A 19,681-nucleotide genomic window follows, 5' to 3' on the forward strand; every position below is an offset into this window, starting at 1 on the left:
GTTAGGCAGGTGCAAGATGTCTCAAGAGCAGTGCAATTTAATGCTCAACAATTTTGACAGCATGTGCTCTAGATTAACTAGCAGGGCTTCTCTCTCTCTCTGTAAATTAACCGGTAGATCAATTAATAAAAATTGCCAGATAGGAAAAATAGCTTGACTCTTGAGACTCCAGTCTGTCATATTCTATATTTAAGCCTTGAGTTTTAAAAAATGGGAGCCTGTCCTAATTTCTTCTACAAAAACCATTTAGAATATATTTACTTGGAATGAACCAACTTCCTGGAAAGATAAACCATCAAAGCTGAACAGATTTTACCTTAATGTTAAAGAATGTAACAAGAAATTCCCACCTTTCGGGGCACCTGGGTGGCTCAGTGGATTAAGCCGCTGTCTTCGGCTCAGGTCATGATCTCAGGGTCCTGGGATCGAGCCCCGCATCGGGCTCTCTGCTCTGTGGGGAGCCTGCTTCCTCCTCTCTCTCTCTGCCTGCCTCTCTGCCTGCTTGAAATCTCTATCTGTCAAATATATAAATAAAATCTTTAAATTAAAAAAAAAAGAAATTCCCACCTTTCTATGGTTTTTTTTTTTTTTTTTTAAGAGACCGATTTCTTGTGAAATTGGGCAAATTGTAGTGCTACTCAAGGTGGGATCCATTGGCTGGGGCCCTCAGCAAACTGTGACTCATCTGCCCATGACAACACAGGCACAGAAATCAAGAGTAAGCACCTGGAAGTTTTATAGCAATCCAAGCATAATTATTTTTCTAGGACTTTATTTTCATTTCATTTAGCAAAAATGTCAGTTTGTGTTGGATTGAAATGAAAAACTCTGGTCCTTCACGGTAGATAGTCTCAGAAGTGCTGTCATAGGGAATTCTTTCAGCGCTATACTCTCTTCTCCAAGGACGACTATCTTCATAAATTTTTCTTGGGCAACAGAATAATACTGTTCTATCCTTAGCTGTTCTGCTTCGAGTGTGAAGACACATAATAGCCAGTGTTTTTACCTGCAAACACGAGAGCTCTGATAGAAAATCAATTTCCATTCCTTCTGCCCTTCTAGTCTTGTGAATCCTTTCCCAGCAGATCCCATTTCCTTCTAGATCTTGTGCAATATCGAAAGTGTGCCCTTGGGATCGAGCCCCGCATCGGGCTCTCTGCTTGGCTGGGAGCCTGCTTCCTCCTCTCTCTCTCTCTGCCTCCCTCTCTGCCTACTTGTAATCTCTATCTGTCAAATAAATAAATCTTTAAAAAAAAAAAAAAAAAGAAAGTGTGCCCTTGTGAATTGTTCGTGGTACTCTGGTTGGGCTCCTGCATTTAGAAGGGTGCTAAGGAAAATCTCTCTCTGGTGCCTGTACATTCCTCACTCCCATTCCAGGAGTCGGGTTATTATCATTCTTGCATCAGAGACAGGGTTAGGTTAGCTGGAGTTGTGAGGCAACTCGTAATAGGTTATGCAGTGACCTTCCTTCTTCATAGTCGGCCTTAGATTGTGAAGGAAATGGACCTGACCGAGGCACACCCCCAGGTTTTTATTTTCCAAGTGGCAAGGACACTCGGGAAGCCTCTTAAGCCTCTATTTCTCCTCTGGCAGGCAATATGGCACTGATTAAACCTGACGGGTGTATCATCCATTTTGTATACCTATATCTCCTTTCTGGAGGTGTACGTGTGTACTGGGGGCAAGGGGACCAGACAAACAATTGTTTTAGTAAAAACTTTCAAACCCAGAATTAATAAGTGCCAGTTTTATTGTCTTTTGTATTTAATTTTTGTTTGTATTTAAAGAACCAACATATTAAGTCCTCTCCAGTCTCAGTCTTCTTCCCTCCCTTCCCTGATGCATTTACATTCATGAGGTTGGCAGGTACATCTCCTGTCTCTGTTTCTATACTTTCACTATTTTATTTCTTTTAATAAACATTTACATAACACTATACAGTTATCTATTGTTGCATTACAAGTCACCTTAAAGCTTACCTGCTCAAAGTAACATCAACAATTCTTTTATTTTCTCTCATGGTTCTAAGGGTTGACTGGGCTCAGCTAGGCAGATCTCTCATAAGGTTGGAGTTGCATCGCAGCTGGGGCTGGAATCATCTCAAAGGCTTCCTCGTTCACTGACCTGGAGGCTGATGCTGGCTGCTGGCTGAGACCTGGGGCCATTGGCTGGGACACGTGCATGTGATTCTTCTCGCAGTTTGGACTTTTTACAGCCTGGTGGTTGGATTCCAGGAGGGACTCTGCCAAGAAGACCCCGTGGAAATTGTAGTACATTTTATGATCTATCTTTAGAAGTCAGATGGCATTATTTCCCTGATAGCCATAGGCCCACCCATATACAAAAAGAGGGAATATAAACCGCCCACCTTACTTCTTGACGGGGGAAACGTAAATGTCACATTGTAGGAAGCTCATGTAGGATGAGAAATCTTGTTCTGGCCATCTTGGAAAACACAACCAGCCACAGCACTTATTATGTGCCAGGTACTATTATTCTAAGTGTTTTTCAAATAGTGCATATCCATTAACAAGATGTGATACTATCATATATGTTTTTAATCTTTTTATAAATGGTAGCATTATTTTGCAACATTTTCATTAAGCTTTATAGTTTTGAGATCTACCTAGCTGATACATGAGGGCTAATTGTGTGTGTGTGTGTGTGTGTGTGTGTGTGTAAAGCGATAGAAGTTTATGAAGTGAAGATACAGAAAAAGCTCTCAAGAGTGAGAGGGGTCCCAATAGGGTTGCCCTCTTTTTTTCTTAATTGCTACTTTCTACTGTATTGTAGGAACATGTCACAAGTTGTCTATTCCCTGTGTCCATATATCTTCATTTTAAAATTTAAATTATATAGAACATATATGTGACATCCTTTTTTTTTTGAAAGATTTTATTCATTTATTAGAGAGAGAGAGGGAGATTGAGAGGGAGAGGGAGGAGCAGACTCCCCACTCAGAGAGCCCAATGTGGGACTCAATCCCAGGACCCTGAGATCATGACCTGAGTCGAAGGCAGGCGCTTAACCGACTGAGCCACCCAGGTGTCCACTTTGTGACACCCTTTAAAAAAGTACACTAAATGGCCAGTACTTTTCCATCCCACCAAATACTCTCCCAACACAAAAATTTTAGTGGCTTCATTCTATCCATCCATCATGTCAATGGAACATAATCTTTAACTGAACCCTTAGAGTTAAATCTTAAGGTTGTTTGTAATTGTTTTCGCTATTGAAAAGAAACCACCACCACCATTCATATGTATATCTGTATAAATCTTCTATTATGGGGTGCCTGGGTGTCTCAGTGGGTCAAAGCCTCTGCCTTCAGCTCAGGTCGTGATCCCAAGGTCCTGGGATTGAACCCCACACTGGGCTCTCTGCCAGGTGGGGGGCCTGCTTCCTCCCCTCTCTCTACCTGCCTCTCTTCTAGTTGTGATTTCTCTCTGTCAAACAAATAAAATATTAAAAAAAAATCTTCTATTATTTCCTTAGGAAAATTCTTTACAAGAGGAATGAGCAGATGATAAGTATAAACAATTTTGAGGCACTAATCTTGGATACCTTTTGTTTATTTTTACACTATGGTCAATACCAGAAACACTTAGGTGTCCATGCCACTTAAGAAGTAAAACAATGCCAATAGTTGAATTATCCTGTCCACTCTTCCCATTTCATCCCCCTCCCTCTTTCCAGAGGGCCCTGCTATGTTAAATAGTCTCAGGTATTTTTATGTTTATATTAATAAAATCAAAGTACATATCTAGAGATGATTTCCATGTATTTATATATTTACATAAATGAACTTGTACTATATTTATTCTGCAACTTTGATCAACATTGTATTTGTGATATTTATCTGTATTGATACTTGTAATGCTAGTTCATTCATTCCTGCCGTGTAATATTCCATTAAATGGCTATACCCTTTGATTTGTTCACCCACGGTTTGCTCCACATGGTACTATCAGATTTATCAGTTTGATGGGTGTGAATTGGCATCTCACTGGGGGTAGCACACTTTTTAAAGCCTCTGAAAATTGGCCTTAAATCCAGTAAGGAGTGCCCAGGCTGATGACAGTTTGCAAACAGATCATATTAAGAAATAACAGAAGAAAATCAAGCTGCATGGTCAGAAAAACAGGAAGACCAGTAAGAGTTATACTGATAATCCTCAAATACAGGAAAAGCAGACATTTAGAAGGGGACTTGATTCATTATTTGTCACTCCAGAGAACAGATATCCCTAGTGACTCCATTTCTCAGACATGGTCAAACAGAAGTGAAAGGCCTGGTTTCAGGAACACCCTGGAGCACTGGCAACCTTGGTGGGGGAGATTTGAGGATGGGCTTTAAGAGTCCAGTGATCCTCCTGGAGATGTTTGCAAGCTGCTGGTAAAAGTTCTGGCTGGTTCTTTGGGAACAGAGTTCTTAGAGTTGTCTTAGAGGGATATGACCTAGATAGGACAGACAGACTGGACTAGGATCCTCCCAGGGCCTATCTAACCAGCTTTGGGGTTTTGTTTTACTAGTAGGAGATGCTGAGTATTTATTGATGGGGAAAATAAAAGTGATGGAGAGTAGGGTAGGGGACAGATTGCGGGAAAAGATTATGAACTGGTCAGTTGAGGTAGGAGTAGTTTGAGAGAAAGAACAAGGATGTCTAATGGGAACTTCTGGTTGTTTGGCTTAGTTTGCCCATGAAAATGTCAGTAAATGACACTTTGGGAGTAAGGTCTACCCAATGGGCCTTTTCAGGTTGGACATGCATACCCACAACAAGAATGTTTCCACTTTTTTTTTTAAGATTTTTTAATTTTTTATTTGTCAGAGAGAGAGAGAGAGGGAGAGAGGGATCACAGGCAGACAGAGTGGCAGGCAGAGTCAGAGGGAAAAGCAGGCTCCCCGCTGAACAAGGAGCCCGATGTGGGACTCGATCCCAGGACGCTGGGATCATGACCTGAGCCGAAGGCAGCTGCTTAACCAACTGAGCCACCCAGGCGTCCCAAGAATGTTTCCACTTTGAGGGCTTCTGGGTGGTTAAGTTGGTTGGACATCTGACTCCTGATTTGGCTCAGGTTGTGATCTCAAGGTCGTGAGATAGAGCCCCACATCAGACTCCATGCTGAGCATGGAGCCTGCTTATCACTCTCATTCTCTCTCTCTCTCTCCCTCTCTTTCAAAAACAAAACAAAAAATGTTGCACTTTGTATGGAAGGTTGCAGTATTTGGCCTCCAAGCATCCTTAACTACCCATCACAATAAGATAGTACTGGTTCTCCCAGAAATGATTGCATTTTAAAAGAAGACCTGCAGAAAGTAAGCAATGCAAAACCCCAAGGAATGCCTCATTAATCTCAGAATTTCAATCATGGGCTAGGCAGGTAGATGATTAATGTTAAGGAACATCCTGATTCCTCTCAAATTGTACCACTATTGAAAACAGCCTAAAATCATAGAATTTGGGGGGCTAACCTTCTTCATTGCAAAGGTTCAAAATGGAAACATAGAATTCCCTTCCTCATGCATATGGGTTAGAATTAGTAAATGACTTCTAATAAATAGAGTATGGGAAAAAAGTAATGATTTTATATTGGAGAAATCTGTCAGATACCACCTTAACCAAATGATCAACTTAACATCACCAGTAATAAGTCATGTTACTATCATGTCCCCCCTGATATGAAGAGAAGGGCACATCACTTCTGTACTCCTTTTCCACAAAAATCCATAATTGTAGCCTAATCATAAGAAAATATCAGACAAAAAAAAAACCAAAAAGAAAATATCAGACATCCCAAAATAAAAGGAAATTGTACAAAATACTTCGCTCTTCAAAAGTGTCAAGTTCATGAAAAACAGGAAGAGACTAAGAGCTGTCAAGACTGGAGGAAGCATGATGAGTAAATGCAACATGGTGTCCTGAATTAGATCTTAGAACAGGAAATGGATGTAAGTGGCAGAATTGGTAAAATCCAAATAAAATCTGTAGTTTAGTATTGTACCAATGTTAATTTCTGAGTTTTGATAGATAGATGTGTCATGAGTATGTACATTGTTAATATTAAGAAAGTCTGGAATCTTTAGATTTTCTATGAATTTAAAATTATTTCAAAATAAAAGTTAAAAAATACAATTTCAGTTAAAAAGTACTGAAGCTCAGAGGAGTTCATTGATATTCAAGATTACACAATAGGTAAGTAGTTTACCTGAAATTAGAGTACAGGTATCTAGACCCAGACCCAGAATTATTTATCCTTAAAGCCGTCTCCAATAGGCCACCCTTACCCTGGGGTCCATCATTCTCCTGCTCATCTTAGAGGATACTTCTCTGGACTTTCTGGGTGGGAACTAAATAAGATTCTTCCAACTACAGTCTTTCCTGCAACACTACAACCCCATCGTCCCATTGTCAGAAGCAACCATTTCAAACTTTTTCCACTCCTCATTCTTCCAACCCAATCACCTTTTTCCTCATTCCCTCAGATGGCCAGATCTACTTCACAGCAAGCACAGAAGCCATCAGAGAACTTCCTCAAGTTCTGATGACCCAACCTACAAACCTACCTGCTTCCACACCCACCTGCATTTCTCCACCCCCTACCATCTCACCAAAAGAGATATTTGCCATACTGTCTCCAACTGTAACCCTCACCTGTGTCCTGGATTTTGCTCCTATTCCTGCCTCAGGGACCTCTACCTACCAATGAACCTCCCTCCTATCTCTCTAACTTCTCCCTCTCTACTGACATCTTGAGATATCTTTTCTCATCTTCAATCTAAAAACCGTATTTCCTCAATACTATAGGCACTCAATACCTTGCCCTTCATAGCCAAATATCCTGAGAAAGTCATCTAACTCATTCCTTTCTTTGCCTCCCACTGCACTATTCTTTTTCCCATTTGATTTCTCTGAGCATTTAGCACTATGAACCACACCATATTCTTCTTCCTTTTTTTTAGTTCACCCATTTAATGTGTACAATTCAGTGGTTTAGTATGTGCACAATTTTAAAATATTTTCATCACCTCACAAAGAAACCTTGTACCCCTTAGCTGTCATTCCCTTTTCACCCCATCATCCCCTACCATCCCTAAGCAATCATTAATCTACCTTCTGTCTCTATGGATTTGCTTGTTCTGAACTTTCATATGAATAAAATCACATAATATGTTGACTTTTGTGATTGGCTCCTTTCACTTAACATAATGTTTTCAAGGTTCATCCAAGTTACACATGTATTGGTACTTCATTCCTTTTTATGGATGAATAACCTCCCCTTGTATGGATATACCACAGTTTGTTTATCCATTCATCAGTTGATAGCATTTGTCTTATGTCCACCCTTTTTTTACCATGATTTTTAAAAAAAGATTTGCTTATTTATTTTAGGGAGAGAGGGAGAAAGCAAGAATGAGTGTGGTGGAGGGGCAAAAGGAGAGAGAGAGAGAGAGAGAGAATATCTCAAGTAGACTCCCCACTGATCACAGAGCTGGACATGGGGCTGGATCTCACAACCCTGAAATCATAACCTGAGCCAAAATCAAGAGTCAGATGATTAACCTACTGGGTCACCCAGGTGTCCTGGAACAATTTTTCTTAATACTAATTGTCCTCCAACCTCTCTAGCTCCTCCTTTTCAATCTTTTTGTAGACCTTTTTTCTTTTACCTTCCCCTGAATGATGGTCTTCTCCAAGGTTTTATCTTCAGGGATTGTTCCAGGCTCTCTCCCTTTTCACTCCTCCCTGTATTTCTCCTTTACTGTCTGATTAACTACTATTCATCCTTCAACCCGCCTCTCAAATAAGCCTCCCAGACTCCCCAAGTAATATCGACTTTCCCTCTTTCAGAGCACCTACCGCCATTCTAATAAACAATCCATTGTGTAATTAGTTGTTTAATGTATACCTCTTCCACTAGACCATAAGCTCGATGACAGCAGGGAGCATGACTGCCTTTTTCATTTCCATAATTCTGAGGCTGAAATAATTATTTGTTGAATAGATGAATGAGTGCATGAATGGAAAAATAAATGTATGGTTACATGATATCATCATCCATTTCCATGGTCTTGGTTTTCAGTGTATTGGTGAGTGAAAAATCATGTATTACCAAGTCTTTTTCTCTTTTGAAACTCAATAAGAAAATGATATTCAGGGAAAGTCTCTTGTTATAAACAAGTGCCAGAACATCAGAATTCCATGTAGATGTTTCGAAATGCCAAATGTCAACAAATGGGGCACACTATTCAGCTATTGCTTGATCTCGGATGTAGTCTTTACTGCCCACAAAGTGTTGGGAGACAAGTCTCCATGTGTCTCTCTTCTTTCTTCAGGTCTTGTGAGTAGAGGCACCAACAGTCTTTTGTTCTGCACTATCTTTTCTAGGACAGTATAGCCTATGAAGGAGATAGTGTTTTTCTCCAGAGCAGAAGGTAGGTTTGTTTGCTATGCAGTGCAATAAAGATAATGTCTCCCTCCGGAGCAAAGGTTGAGCAATGGGTTGCGTCCTGTCCATTATACAAAACTGAGGTTTCCTAATCTTGGGGTTCTTCTCCTGGAATGTGATTAGCTGGCACCACCTGGCTCTCATTCTGTCACCTGTAGAAACTGGAGTTGGGGAACTAAGGCCAGAAAATAATCGTTCTCTGTCTATTTCTATTTCTGTGAGTAATAAACTGTTCTTTCCGTCACTATCCCAGATTTGCCTCTGGTTAGCATCCACAAAACTGTGGCAGACTAACTTGTTAGCTTGCAAGTGGAAAAAAGATCTCAAATCCTTCATGGTTCTTGACACAAAGCAGCGATTTATAGACATTCATATTAATTGTTTGGTATCATGTGGCAAATGTTTTAAGCCTTTTACAACCTAGTATAGCTGATTATCACTTACATATAGGTGCTTTACAGTATTTTAGTTAGGACTTAGAAAACTGAGAGTCTGGGGTTAATGTATAACCGATTATACTTTTCTCCCTTTAAACTACACAAAATAGGCTCCCTGTTTGGGTTTGCACACAGAGTTTCTACTTTTCAGAAGAGCTTTTTTGCTATTGCATGGGGGATGCCTGTGCATTTGTCCATACTTACTGGTATGTGGTTTGGGAAGCGCCTTCACATACTCTCTTCAGTGTGCGTTTAGCATTGCTAAGCACTACCTCAAAGACAAGAGTCATGCTTGTTACTCTTTTGTATCTTTCTCCTCCTTGTAAGGTTTGGTACGTGCTTCTGGTCCAAATATTCTCATCATTCCAACACGGTAGATTATTCTTTCCAAACATTGCTGCAATATCTCCCACCTCTCCTGCATTGCTCTTGTGCCAAGTTAACTTGTCACTCCTTCATCAAGATGTGGCGTCAATTTCTGCATCCCCTTGAATCTGGGAAGGTCCTGTGATTGCTCTAATAGAATATGGCAGAAGTAACACAGGGGAAGTCCTAGCTTAGTATCCGACTGACCCAGCAGCTTCTGCTCCTGCTTCTTGGGATCTTTGTTCTTCGACTGCTTCCTGTCATCACTCAGCCTTCATGTTGAGAGAAGTGGGGGCCACGTGGAGAAAACAAATGCAGGTGTTCTGGGCGACAGCCTCAGCTGTGCTCCTGACCAACAGTTAGCATCAGTTGCCAGCCAGGTAAGTGAGCCATCTCCGCTGTCTCCCCTATTTGATCCTTCATGCAACTGCATGCAACTCTCATGCAACTGCATGAGAGACATCACGCAAAAACTGCTGAGTTGAACCCAGTCAACCCATGGCAGATAATAACAAATTGTTGTACACAGCCATAGAGAACCAGAGCAAAGAGGCCCCTGAATAAAGAATTTCGTTTGACCATGTGGTTCTAAACCCATCCCCAACTGCTTAGAATCCTTAAAAACAGAAAGCAACTTTCACTCAAGATTTAGGCTGGTAGCTTGTACCCCATAAACATTACTGAAGTATTCTTATGAATTAATGAATGATGGTATTTAAAACAAAAATCACTACAAAGCAGAGGTCTTAATCCCAGGGCTTTTAAAAAAATGTTGATTTGCCCACTTATAAATTAAACACTTGGAAAAAAAAAAACTCTTATTCCTTAATTTAAATTTATCTGGCCTCCTGGGCATGGCCAAATCTCCAGACCAGAATCAAGTTAACCTGTTTGATCACAAGTCTAAGCACAAGTAGGAGGATTCTAGAACTGGTTTTGCTGTTGTTGGGCAACATTTGAATCTTATGTTGTTATGGTAGACTATCATGGAGGCTCATTCATCACTCTTTTTAAAACTTTGAGAATGTTAGATTTTTGACTCTGGGGATACTGTCTTCAGATCTCAGAGCATTAAGTGTGTTTTTTGTTTTGGGGTTTTGGGGGGGTTTTTTGGTCTCAAAAATAAAAAGTCACTCTGAAGCATAACAGAGGTCAGCAATCTCTTGCCCACTCCCAGCCAATTGGCCTAAACTGTGTGCCTCTTTCTTCTCATTCCTGTACTCCAGCCTTGCTAATCTTTCATACTACATATTCCTCCCTGCCACAGGAACTTTGCACATGCTATCTTATCTTTTAACCGCCTTCCTCTCCATTTCTTCATCCTGCTGAATTCATCATTTTTGCCTCAATTCAAGTACAAGTTCCTCAAAGATGCTTTTTCTGACCTCTGCAGAGTAGGTGAGGTGCCCCAGTTACATGCTTCCATTGTACCCTATATTTATCCATCAGAGCATATTTTGCAATTATAATTACATATTTTTAGTTGTGTAATTACTTTATTTCTTTGAAGGGGTATATTTTTCACATGTTGATGGCACCATCTAAGTAGCACAGTCTCTACATCAACATGACTTCATCATTCCAGGCAACTCTTTATCAGGAAGGTAAACGTTACAAATGACTTTATTGTTGATTCCAGGACCTGCCTGAAAGACACATCTACTCTTCAAATAAAGCACCAAATAACAATTTTTATTTCAAGACTCTTTGAGCCCCATGCCTCAATTGCTGTGTCTATCAGCCCTAAACTATTATATCGTGATCCTTATCCAATGCTAACCAAGACTTCCCTTTCCCCTCAGTGAAAGATTCACATTAAACTAGACTTTTGAAGTTCAAAAATAGCCCAATTTTGTCCTTAACTTCCTTTGAGATGCTACAGAGGCTATCTCGATAATGCTTTCCCTTACATAGGTAAACAATAAACTGGGTTTTGTCTTAGCAACACATTGCTTTAGTGATATTTTTGGAAGGAATGTGTGATGGCGATATCAAATCAATATGTGTATTTAGTGTGGTAGCACTCTTTTTCCTCCCGAAAAGCTGTTATTAAGTCCATGATGGAAAACAATGATGTCTTAGATTTGAGGAAATGTAGTAGTTAACAGCTATATCACTTATGAGAATTTACATTTTTCATAAGGGCATAGACCCACTTAGTTTTTCTCATTGGTTTATCTCCATGTCAGAACAAAACAGGTGCTTAATACATAATTGTTGAATGAATGAGTGGATCAATGAGTAGATGACAGACCAAGATGAATGGATTGCCCAGCCGAGTTATGTAATACTGCCATTAGGTGAAACAGAAGTTGTCCCCAGGGTTGCCATTGTTTTAGAAGTGAATGAAAATGAGTTCCTAGCAGCATATAATAGTGTTGGTGTGGCTTGGCTAATTGAAGAGTGAAGGGTAGCAGAATATGCCGCCCTAAAATATGCCACTTTGACATAAGGATGATTTATTATTTTGCGGACCCCTTATAGTCACAGGTGTTACACTCCTCTGTGATGATTCTGAGACTTACTTAGGAAATCTTTTTTTTTTTTTTTAAAGAGACAGCTGGGGAATTTTTTTATCTGATTTTATTTGATGCATCTGTGGCCTGGCCTTGCCATTTGCTGAACACTGTGGTGACCTTGGCAGTACCCTGACCTCAAAAATATTCCAAACTGGGGACAACTCCATGGGAAGTAGAAGTCAGGGAAAGAGGTGTTCAGACAGAGGTTCTTTTCAGCATATTGCGAGTGTGGAGTTTGATATTTATGGTAGGCATAGCATACTTCAGCCAATCCTTTCCTTTGCCATTTCTTCCCACTGACCATGCCTAGATGGACAGGAGTTTCTTATCTATTACATTTTAACACATTGTTCTTCTTTCTGGGAAGATGGGCTGAACTTTATTTTTGGCTGAGAATATAGGGAAAAGGTTTAAGTAATCTTAGATATTACTAATGTGGCAATTCTTTCCTGAGGATCCAATCAATGAATATGTTGGATATTTATTAGGTATAAAGCACTGCGCTAAGTGGGAGAGGGATATAGAATTGATAAGGTGTGGTCCCTGCCCTCAAGGAGCTCATAGTCTAGCTAGGAAACTGAAACATATACACAAAAAATTTTTTACAAATGATATGTAGTGCTAATAGAACTTTCTGCAGTGAAGGAAATGTTCTTTAATGTCCATTGTCTAATACGGTAGCCACTAGCCACTTATGGCTGTTGAGCCCTTGAAATACAGGTAGTGCAACTGAGGAACTAAACTGAATTTTTAACTTAACTTTAACTTATTTAAATAGCCACATGTGGACCAAGGCTTCTGAACTGGACAGCTTCATGTGAGGCATTACATAAGCACTAACAAAAGGGCTCAAGTAGATAAGAGAGGACAAAGAGCATCCACTTCAGGTTGATGTAGACGGGGAAGGCTTCCAGAAAGGGGTGTAATTATAGTGTTCTGAGAGGAGAATATGTGGAGGATAGGACTAGCTTCTGGGAACTTTCAGAGAACACTGTTGAGGGTACCAGAGAGTAACTATTGCACAGAGCAGAGTCTTATCTTGGGTTTCATTAATCTGTTGTGTTAAAAAGATGACTGGATTTGATGAGGCAATTATCTCTCTTTAGTGCTCTGACACTTCCTCTCCAGGGGTCTGAGCAAATACTCTTAATGGCAATGGGAAGAGCACTAGACTGGGAGTCAGGAGACATAGGTTCTATTCTTACTGTGTCATTAACTCATACACAGGCTTAGTTAGGGTTTTGTTGTTGTTGCTGTTGCTTTGTTTTGTTTTGTCTAAAAAGGATCAAGGGTTCTTTAGCAAATATTCTCAAAGGTTGTTGCTGAGTGAAGTCTATTCTTCTTACCGCTTTAACAAATGTCTAGTTTTGGGGTTCCTGGGTGGCTCAGTGGGTTAAGCCTCTGCCTTCAGCTCAGATCATGATCTCGGGGTTCTGGGATCGAGCCCCGCATCGGGCTCTCTGCTCAGCAGGGATCCTGCTTCCTCCTCTCTCTCTGCCTCCTTCTCTGTCTACTTGTGATCTTTGTCTGTCAAATAAATAAATAAAATCTTAAAAAAAATGTCTAGTTTTGTCTTTTTTTTTTTTTAAGATTTTATTCACTTGACAGACAGAGATCACAAGTAGGCAGAGAGGCAGGCAGAGAGAGAAAGGAGGAAGCAGGATCCCTGCTGAGCAGAGAATCCGAAGCGGGGCTCGATCCCAGAACCCCGAGATCATGACCTGAGCTGAAGGCAGAGGCTTAACCCACTGAGCCACCCAGGTGCCCCTCTAGTTTTGTCTATCTTTCTTTCTTATTTTTTTTAAGATTGTATTTATTTATTTGACACAGAGAGGAAAGAGTGAGAGAGGGAACACAAGCAGGGGGAGTGGGAGAGGGAGAAGCAGGCTTCCTATAGAGCAAGGAGCCCAATGCCTGGCTCAGTCCCAGGACCCTGGGATCATGACCTGAGCCAAAGGCAGATGCATAATGACTGAGCCACCCAGGTGCCCCATCTTCCCTTTTTTTTTTTTTTTTAAGTCTATACATTACTCAGTGCTCATGATGATAAGTGTACTCTTTAATCCCCATCACCTATTTCACCCATCCCCCCACCCACCTCCCCTCTGGAAGCCCTTTGTTTGTTCTCTAGAGTTGAGTCTGTTTCTTTGTTTCGATCTCTCTATCTTCCCCTTGCTCATTTGTTTTGTTTTTAAAATTTCATATATGAGTGAAATCATATGGTATTTGTCTTTCTCTGACCGACTTATTTCGCTTAGCATTATACTTTCTAGCTCCATTCACGTTGTTGCAAATGGCAAGATTTCATTCTTTTTTATGGCTGAATAATATTCCATTGTATATTTATTCCATCTCTTCTTTATCCATTCATCTATCAGTGAACACTTGGGTTGCTTCCATAGTTTGACTATCATAAATAATGCTGCAAGAAATATAGGGGTGCATGTATTCATTTGAATTAGTGTTTCTGTATTTTTAGGGTAAGTACCCAGTAGTGGAATTACCAAATAATATGGAAGTCTATTTTTTCTTGAGGGCCCTCCATACTGTTTCCCACAGTGACTGCACCAGTTTGCTATCCCACAAACAGTGTAAGAGGGTTCCTTTTTCTCCACATTCTTGCCAATATTTACTGTTTCTTGTCTTTTTTATTTTAGCCATTCTGACAGGTATGAGGTGGTATCTCGTTGTGGTTTTGATTTGCATTTCCCTGATGATGAGTGATGTTGAGCATCTTTTCATATGTCTGTTGGTCATCTGGAGAAATATCTATTCTTGTCTTCTATCTCTTCTTAAATTGGATTATTTGTTTTTTGGGTGTTGAGCTGTATTAGTTCTTTATATATTTTGGACACTAACACTTTATCGGATATGTCATTTGCAAATATCTTCTCCCATTCAGTACATTGTTTACTAGTTTTGTTGATTGCTTCCCTTGCTGTGGAGAATCTTTTCATGTTGATGTAGTCCCAAAAGTTTATTTTTGCTTTTGTTTCCCTTGCCTCAGGAAACATAACCAGAAAAATGTTGCTTATAGCCAATGTCAGAGAAATTACTGCCTGTGCTCTCTTCTTGGGTTTTTATAGTTTCAGTTCCCACATTTAGGTCCTTAATCCATTTTGAGTTTTTTTTTGTGTATGGTGAAAGAGAGTGGTCCAGTTCCATTTTTTTTTTTTTTTGCATGTGGCTGTCCAGTTTTCCCAACACCATTTTTGAAGAGACTGTTTTCTTCGCATTGTATATTCATTGTTGAAGATTAATTGACTGTATAATTGTGGGTTTATTTCTGGGTTTTCTATTCTGTTCCATTGATCTATGTGTTACTTTTTGTGCCAGAACCATACTGTTTTAATTACTATTGCTTTGTGGGACATCTTGCTGGCTCAGTCAGAAGAGTATGCAACTGTTGATCTCGGAGTTGTGTGTTTGAACCCTACACTGAGTACAGAGATTACTTAAAAATAAAATCTTTAAGAAATTTACTACTGCTTTGGAATATAACTTGAAGTCTGAAATAGCAACAACTCCAGCTTTGACTTTCTTTTTCAAGATTGCCTTAGCTATTTGGGGTCTTTTGTGGTTTCATACAAATTTAAGACTGCTTTGGTTTTGTGAAAAATGCTGCTGGTATTTTGATAGGGATTGCATTAAATCTGAAGATAGCTTTGGGTAGGATAGACATTTTAACGATATTTGTTCTTCCAACCCATGAGCATGGAATGTCTTTACATTTCTTTTGTGTCATCTTGAATTTCATTCATCAGTGTTTTATGGTTTTCAGAGTATAAATCTTTTACCTCTTTGTTAGGTTTATTCCTAGATATTTTACCGTTTTTGCTGCAATTGTAAATGGGATTATTTTCTTAATTTCACCTTCTGCTGCTTCATTATTGGTGTATATGAAAGGAACAGATTTCTGTAGATTGATTTTGGATCCTGCAACTTTACTGAATTCATTTCTTAGTTCTAATAATTTTTTGGTGGAGCCTTTATGGTTTTCTGAATTTGTCTTCGACAGTCAGTTGTGTGTGTGTGTGTGTGTGTGTGTGTGTGTGTGTGTGTGTGTGTTGTTTCAGAAAGAGGACAATTTCTGGTCTTTCTAGTACTTCTACACCAGGGCAGCTTTAATTCTGCCCTCAAACTGCACAGTCTTCCACCTGTACCTCTCTCCAAGACCTTTCTCTTCTGTTCTCTGACTTTAACTGGGGCCTTGGTTTCCATGCTGGCAGGTAAACTGGATGTTTCTGGGTCACTTTTAGCACCCCCTTCTACCCTCCACACGTTCAGGTTCTACATCTTGCTCTCTGGAATCTTCCTTCCTTTCCATTCTGGATGAAACTACTCTACGTCAGGACATCAGCGTCTTGCCTAAGTGAATCTAAGTACCTTTTAACTAATCTTCCTATCTCCAGTCACCAGAGAACTCCAAAGTGCTTCTTTTAAAACACTGACATACATACATACATACATACATACATACAAACATAAAACACTGAGCTGATCACTTTCCTTCTCAGAACTTTTCTTGGCTCTCTCCCTGACCTACTGAACAAAGTTGAAACTCCTTAGAAGGCATTTGGGGCCCTCCTTACCTTACCTTAACCTAAATATCTCCTACCTTATCTACCATGGAACCTGTGATCTCTGTTCCTTAAATACATGTGTATCCACACTTCTAGGGTTATGCTCACATTGCTTTATCATTCTGGGATGTAAGACTCCCTTTTCCCCGTTTCTGCCAATGACCAATATTTTACTTTTTTCAAGGCCTAATTCAAATATCAGTTCCTTCATGAAAGCATTCTTTTCTTTTTTTTTAAATATTTTATTTATTTGACAGAAAGAAATCACAACTAGGCAGAGAGAGAGGAGGAAGCAGGCTCCCCGTGGAGCAGAGAGCCCGATGTGGGGCTCGATCCCAGGACCCTGGGATCATGACCTGAGCCGAAGGCAGAGGCTTTAACCCACTGAGCCACCCAGGCGCCCCTCATAAAAGCATTCTTAATAGGGTTTTTTCTTTTTTTATTTCTTTTCAGTGTTCCAGCATTCATTGTTTATGCACCACACCCAGTGTGTGCCCTCCATAATACCCATCACCAGGCTCACACAACCCCCCACCCACCTCCCCTCCAAAACCCTCAGTTCGTTTCTCAGAGTCCATAGTCTCTCATGGCTCGTCTCCCCCTCCAATTTCCTGCAACGCACTTCTCTTCTCCATCTCCCCGTGTCCTCCGTGTTATTCCTTATGCTCCACAAGTAAGTGAAACCATATGATAATTGACTCTCTCTGCTTGACTTATTTGACTTAGCATAATCTCTTCCAGTCCCAGCCATGTTGATACAAAAGTTGGGTATTCATCCTTTCTGATGGAGGTATAATACTCCATAGTATATATGGACCATATCTTCTTTATCCATTTGTCCATTGAAGGGCATCTTGGTTCTTTCCCCAGTTTGGCAACTGTGGCCATTGCTGCTATGAATATTGGGATACAGATGCTCCTTCTTTTCACTACATCTGAATCTTTGGGGTAAATATCCAATAGTACAATTGCAGGGTCATAGAGAATCTCTATTTTTAATTTCTTAAGGAATCTCCACAGTTTTCCTAAGTGGCTGCACCAACTTTCATTCCCACCAATAGTATAAGAGGGTTCCCCTTTCTCCACAGCCTCTCCAACATTCCTAATAGTTTGAATTAGAATTGTTTCCTTCCTCTGTATCAGCTCATATCTTTTTTTTTGAAAGTCAGGTTTATAATTGAGGTATAATATATATACAGCAAAATTCACCCCTTTCAGGTATATAGTTCTATGAGTTTTGATAAGCAAAATATGTAGTTGAGTAACTAGCCATCACCACAATGAAGTTATACAATATTTTAGAGAAACCAAAAAGTTCCATTGTGCCTCTCTGTAGACAATTCCCTCTTCCCATTCCCAGTTGCTGGCAATCACCGATCTGATTTTTGTCCCTATACACTTCATATCATTTAAATGAATTTTTGCATTTTCCCCTACAGGCCTTGCAGACAGAGAGCTGTAATCACTCACCTTTGTATTGTTCATGGTTCTAAGTACAAGTTCCAGACACACTTATTACATACCAGGTCATAAATATTTGATAAATGAAAAAAGGAAGAAAAGGAAGAATGGCAGGCCAGAAGAAAGGAAAGAAGAAAAAAGAAATGAAGAAAAGAATGAGCCAAAGAATAAATGGACAAATAGCCCTAGGAAAATTCTGATTCAGTGATGGGGCAGCCAACAGAATAAATGCTAGTTTAATGAATTATTCTGAATTATTAATCTGAACTACAAAAGCAGTTATTCTTAAATACCTAAACATAAAATATATTGAAGTTTGAATCAGCAAAACTGACACCCTACGTTTGGGGAGGAAATCTTAATGTGAATGACATAGTTGTACTAGCAGGTAGGAAAGGACCATCCACTCCCAGGCTAGGCTGCCTCTGATCTCCTCACATATCACACCACCATTACCAAGATATGAAATGTTCTGTTCTTGGTACATAGCACATGCATTTAAAACTTCCAGGGGAGTTAAGGGAAGGAGAAAGGCAATGTTAAGTGCCCCAAAGTAATGGTGTTTTATGCTTTGTACTGTTTTATTTAATTCTTACAACTACTCTCTCATTGAAGTTAAAAGTAATTAGGAGGTAACTCTTTATTGGGAAAGGAAATAGATAATTAAAGGAGGTTTAGTGGGTACTTCCTAAGGGGAGAGACAAGTTAACCATTTTTTATTTCAGCGTAAGTTCTTTGAAATTCTGAGTTTTTCTTCTGTGAAATCACACTAAGCAAGAAGGGACAAGAGTCCAGAGTAATAAATTTTTTTTGGGGGGGATGTCTGTCGTTGATGCATTCAGGGTACTTCTGGTGTGGTGACCATATTCATTTCAGAAGCCAGTATCATGTGAAGGAATGCTAGTGTGCTGTTTGATGAGGTCGTCAACAAAGGCACATGGTGGAATTTGGGGGTTAAGGAGTATAGTTACTAAGTGGGTAATAATAACTGCTTCTTTCTATATTATAGTGTCACGAGAATTTAAAGTGATTTTGCAATCACTCTTGGGAGATAATTTCTTGGTTCTTAGGATAAGCTGGAACATAAACTTTGGACAATGTATTATACTATGCCCTTTGCAATTAAATAACCCAAGATAATATGTTAACGTTTAGTGGAGATTTAAATTCCTGAGCTGATTAAAGAGAGTTAACACTATTTGGTTTTATAAATGTTATTAGTCCCGGAGTTTCTAGACACTAGGTAGTGATGAATTGCTTCTTTCCCTCACTTATTATTTTTCAATCTTGCAGAACAGCTCAGCATTAAATAACTAAAATTACAGTTCAACTTGAGGCCTGGGACCAGGGCAGAAAGATCTTAAATTTCTGGCTGACTTCGCGCTGCATCGCTTCCTGGAAAAGTGGAGCCATTGAAAACTGTGGGTTCATGATGGAAGTGCTTTTTCAGGGAAGAGAAATTTGGCTATGTGTGCAAAGGGTCTGGGGAAGAGAAGAGAGGCAGCCTCCATTCGGAGGCTCCTGTAATATCGAGACTGAGGTGATCAGAGCCGCGTGGGAAAGGGAATGGTAAAAAATGAAAACAGAAATTGGCAGTGTGGTCTGTGGCCAACACTGGACGATAACCAGATCCAGTGGGGTTGGGTAAGGAAGGAAGAGAACTGAAAGAACAGCTTCGTGTTCTCCAGAGACCTGAAGTTCTCTACAGAGGCCCCTCGACTCCTCTCACGTCCTTAGTCCTTATCGCAGACGTCCTGGGATCTGCAGGAAAGCTCAAGCTTCAGGCTGGCTCACAGGCGGAAGGAACCGCCGGGCGTATACTCCAGCCGGCCTTCCTTCCCCGCCTCTGCTATCAGGTTGCCCCT

This window comes from Meles meles, chromosome 15 (genome assembly GCF_922984935.1).
Source record: "Meles meles chromosome 15, mMelMel3.1 paternal haplotype, whole genome shotgun sequence".
In the NCBI taxonomy this organism is placed as follows: Eukaryota; Metazoa; Chordata; class Mammalia; order Carnivora; family Mustelidae; genus Meles; species Meles meles.